Here is a 5,191-nt window from a genome sequence, read left to right as displayed (position 1 = left end):
GAAGAGATGGTGATACAAGTGGTATATGGATAGTAGATAATAGTTTTTGTAATCTGAAAATATAAAAACAGCAAGGTAACTAATGATAAAAGTGAGCGTAAACGGTATTGCAATGTGTTGAAACAAGGCCTAGGGTTCATACTTTCGCTAGTGTAAGTTCCCTCAACAATGATAACATAATTGGATCAACATAACTATCCCTCAACATGCAACAAAGAGTCACTCCAAAGTCACTAATAGCGGAGAACGAATGAAGAGATTATGGTAGGGTATGAAACCACCTCAAATTTATTCTTTCCAATCAATCCATTGGGCTATTCCTATAATGTGACGCCCCCGATTCAATCGTACACTAATCATACACGCAAACGTGTACGATCAAGATCAGGGACTCACGGGAAGATATCACAACACAACTCTACAAATAAAAATAAGTCATACAAGCATCATATTACAAGCCAGAGGCCTCGAGGGCTCGAATACAAGAGCTCGATCATAGACGAGTCAGCGGAAGCAACCATATCTGAGTACAGACATAAGTTAAACAAGTATGCCTTAAGAAGGCTAGCACAAACTAGGATACAGATCGAAAGAGGCGCGGGCCTCCTGCCTGGGATCCTCCTAATCTACTCCTGGTCGTCGTCAGTGGGCTGCACGTAGTAGTAGGCACCTCCCGAGTAGTAGTAGTCGTCGTCGACGGTGGCGTCTGGCTCCTGGGCTCCAACGTCTGGTCGTAGCAATCGGGTATAGGAAGGGGGAAAAGGGGGAGTAAAGCAACCGTGAGTACTCATCCAAAGTACTCGCAAGCAAGGAGCTACACTACATATGTATGCATTGGTATCAAATGGAATAAGGGTATCAAATGTGGACTGAACTGCAGAATGCTGGAATAAGAGGGGGATAGCTAGTCCTTTCGAAGACTACGCTTCTGGTAACCTCCATCTTGCAGCAGAAGAAGAGAGTAGATGGTAAGTTCACCAAGTAGCATCGCATAGCATAATCCTAACCGATGATCCTCCCCCCGTCGCCCTGTGAGAGAGCGATCACCGGTTGTATCTGGCACTTGGAAGGGTGTATTTTATTAAGTATCTGGTTCTAGTTGACATAAGGTCAAGGTACAACTCCAAGTCGTCTTGTTACCGAAGATCACGGCTATTCGACTAGATTAACTTCCCTGCAGGGGTGCACCACATAACCCAACACGCTCGATCCCATTTGGCCGGACACACTTTTCTGGGTCATGCCCGGCCTCTGAAGATCAACACGTCGCAGCCCTACCTAGGCACAATAGAGAGGTCAGCACGCCGGTCTAAATCCTATGGTGCAGGGGTCTGGGCCCATCGCCCATTGCACACCTGCACGTTGCGTACGCGGCCGGTGAGCAGACCTAGCAACCTCCATTACAAAGGAAGTTGCGTTACGCGGTCCAACCCGGCACGCGCCGCTCAGTCGCTGACATCACGAAGGCTTCGGCTGATACCATGACGTCGAGTGCCCATAACTGTCCCCGCGTAGATGGTTAGTGCGTATAGGCCAGTAGCCAGACTCAGATCAAATACCAAGATCTCGTTTAGCGTGTTATTTTGATATAACCACGGATGCCGACCAGGGCCAGGCCCACCTCTCTCCTAGGTGGTCTCAACCTGCCCTGTCGCTCTGCCACAAAGTAACAGTCGGGGGCCGTCGGGAACCCAGGCCCACCTCTACCGGGATGGAGCCACCTGCCCCTTCAGCCCCCATCTCCGAACAGTATCATAAGTAATGTAACAGTATAAGTATATATCATATGCCCGTGTCACCTCCCGAAGTGATCACGGCCCAGTAGTATAGCATGGCAGACGGACAAGAATGTAGGGCCACTGATGGTAATCTAGCATCCTATACTAAGCATTTAGGATTGCAGGTAAGGTATCAACAGTTGTAGCAACAATGAAAGACTATGCATCAGAATAGGATTAACGGAAAGCAGTAACATGCTACACTACTCTAATGCAAGCAGTATAGAGGAGAGTAGGCGATATCTGGTGATCAAGGGGGGGCTTGCCTGGTTTCTCTGGCAAGGAGGGGGTCATCAACACCATAGTGGGTCTCCGGCAGTCTCGGGGTCTACCGAAAAGAAGTAATGGAGGGGGAACACAATAAATAACAGAGCAATCAATGTAACAAAAAGCAAGATGCGGCATTACATTATGCTAGGGGTGGTCTGACGCGGTACGAGGTGATACCGGTGAAGGGGGGAAACATCCGGGAAAGTATCCCCGGTGTTCCGCGTTTTCGGACAGATGAACAGGAGGGGAAAAGTTGCGTGTTTGCTATGCTAGGGATGCGTGGCAGACGAACGGGCTGCGTATCCAGATTCGTCTCGTTTTTCTGATCAATTTTCATGTAGAAAGTTTTTCGATCCGAGCTACGGTTTAATTTCTATTAATTTCCAAAGTTTTAATTCATTATCGGAATTAATAGAATTAATTTAAATAGATAAAAGTCATTATTGTGTCAGCATGACATCAGCATGATGTCATCAGTCAATAGTTTGTTTGACTGGTCAAACTAGCACATGGGTCCCGGTTACCATTGACTAACACTAATTAATAGTTTAATTGGTTAATAAGTTAATTAGGTTAATTAAAAGGATTGAGTAAGTTAATTAACTTATTAAATAATATTTATTATTTTTTAAACCTATTTTTATAAATAACAGGGAAGTGGGGCCCCCTGGTCGGTTGGTCGGGGGGGCCTAGCGGGCGACGGGCTAACGGGGCTGCGGGCGTGGGCGCCAGCCTGAATGGACACGGGCGCGTCGGCGCCCCTGGGCGCTGGCGCGGCGTCGGAGGCAGCAGCGAGGGAAGGAGGGGCTGGGCGCGGCCCGCGGGCGCGAGGGGCAGCAGCAGCCGCGCGCGTGGGCGCGGCCAAGGGCGTGCAGGGCGACGGCGGGTAGGCAGCAGAGGCGGCGCTGGCGGCTCCGGGGGCACTCTGTAGCGACGGGGGCAGAGGGGGTCGGCGGCGACAGCAGTAATAGCAGCATAGCAGCGGAGCAGGACCTGGTGGCATTGGCGACAGCACGCAGGCGCGAGCGGGCGTGGTCGTTGAGCGGTGACCGCGGCCTGCGGCGAACGGGCGCGGCCACGTCAGTCGGAGTGTACGGGTGACAGCGCTGGGATGGAGGGGAAAGCGAAGGGGCCAACGGGGAGCTCACATCGAGGGGGTTCGAGAAGGCATTCGGGGAGGCCGGCGAGTCGGAGAGGTGGTCGACGGCGAGGTGTAGAAGAAGGGAACCGGAGATGGTGGCACGACAGCGGAGTATCGCCGGAGTGGCAGCCAGATGAGGCGACGACCGCGTGAGGACGGAGGTCGGGAGGGGCGGCGCTCGGCGAAGTAGAGGCGGGGGACTCCCGATGGCGCTGAGGTGGGGATCGGGAGCTCCTCGCCTAGCCGCGTGCGTTGTGTGGCGGCGGCGGTTTGGGAGGACGAGGGAGACGTGGGGGGGAAAGTGGGGATCGTGGGATAGCTAGGGTTTCGACAGATAGGGGATATGGAGAGCGGGGTGGGCCGGTCGGGCCAGGGTGGGAGTTGGGTCGGGTGGCCCAGTTGGCATGGGGCTTCCCCCCCCCCTTACCTTTTTTTTGTTTAGTCTCTTCCCTTTTCTTGTTTTTCTTTTCTGTCTAAATTTTATTTTTCAAATTGCTTTAGTTTTGTAAAACATTCAACTAGCTCCTAAAATAGTAACATTAATTATACCACTTCCATAATAACTTTGGCACCTAGCTAAAATAGTTTAGTATTTTATAAAACATAATAGGAGTATAATTAATTGTTTTGCTGTTGTTTCAATCACTTTAGGGTCTAATAATTATTTTATAAAGATGTTGTTCCTTCTCCAATACTATCCATGATTCATTTGTCGCATTAAGAACATTATAGTTTTGACTTTTGAAAACTTTTGTTGTTTGCCTTTAATTAAAATTTGAATTTGAATCATTTTGAACTAACGCGAGTTTATCAACAGTAACCGAGGTGACGTGGCATCATTAGCGGAGGTTTACTGTAGCTTAATTATCTAGGCGTCACAATTCTCCTCCACTACAAGAAATCTCGTCCCGAGATTTTTAAGAGGGTAGTAAGGGTGAAAGGTCTGGTTACAAAATCCTAACGGATCTGCTCGATCTTGGCTGCTCTTCTCGAAGAGATCGATCCATAACATTGATGTCGTCATACCTCGGCTTGAGGTCATCAGGAAGTCGACATCCTTTCTTCGGAGTCTTCATTGTACGTATGAAGGCCAAGGGGTAACTTCGAAAGAACGGACCCCTGAAGGTTGACTATCTGGTTGATAACAATGAGGGTGGTGGCGGATAGTAACTCTCGAATGGAAACTTAAGACAATAACGAGAGAAAAGTAAGTAGGTACCATGAGAAGTTTTGAGAGGGTAGGCAATCGTTTGATGCCTGAAACAAAGTGTGAAAGGGGTCCAGAGCAACGAGAATAAGTATTGCGTCTGATACCAGATTAGATCGTCTCTAGGAAGGCGGTTGGTGATCTTCATACGAAGCCACTCATGAGGAATAACTTCGGAGATATGGTTGTACCGGAGAGTCAGGTTTCGATCCTGTGGAACTATGGGTTATGGGCCCACCATGTGGGATAAATGTAGGAGGAGTGGTGACATCTTGCATGTTCATGATAGCAAGGCATGTCAGAGGGTAGCCTGTCAGTTATATGTCAGCAACAACGTCGATACCAAGGGCGAGGGACGGAAAGAACCATCTTCCTGCTCGTTGAAATGAGGCGGACCAATAGGCAAAGTTCTCGTCCATCGGTGGTTACGGAATGTCATCAACAATGGTAACAGGGTCTTACTGACAGAGTTGTACACCGAGGTGTTTGCACAAGCAAGGAATTATTATTGCTTATATCATATAGATCATAGAAAGGGTTTAAATGAACCAATGGAAAGGGAAAAGTGTCTATCAGATTTAATCAGAACAATGGAAAGAAAAATGTGTTTAAACACATAATTCAGGGGTATATCCTTCCCAAGGACAAGCAGAGGATGATATCCATGATAGGATATAATGTAGAAAACCCTTTAGGAAAGGGGAGAGAAATAACATAACATTACCCATACAACGGTGTTTGGATAATTGATAAAGAATATTTAGCATGGCACTTCAAATGTTCTTATTGATGATC

The 5,191-nt window shown here is 48.3% G+C and overlaps 1 long non-coding RNA gene across 1 annotated transcript; it reads right to left on the bottom strand.

The window, feature by feature from the left end:
* Nucleotides 1-423: 423 nt before the first annotated feature.
* On the bottom strand, nt 424-3,488 carry LOC147966038 (uncharacterized). Its single transcript, XR_015607621.1, has 3 exons — nt 3,197-3,488; nt 2,045-2,106; nt 424-727 (listed from the first exon to the last, which is right to left on the bottom strand). It is a non-coding gene; the product is annotated as an uncharacterized LOC147966038 (long non-coding RNA).
* Nucleotides 3,489-5,191: the final 1,703 nt, after the last annotated feature.

This window comes from Triticum urartu, chromosome 6A (assembly GCF_056163025.1).
Source record: "Triticum urartu cultivar PI428250 chromosome 6A, HENAU_Tu73, whole genome shotgun sequence".
NCBI lineage: Eukaryota > Viridiplantae > Streptophyta > Magnoliopsida > Poales > Poaceae > Triticum > Triticum urartu.
Note: the sequence above shows the minus strand (reverse complement) of the source record. Positions and strands in the feature narration are given on the sequence as shown.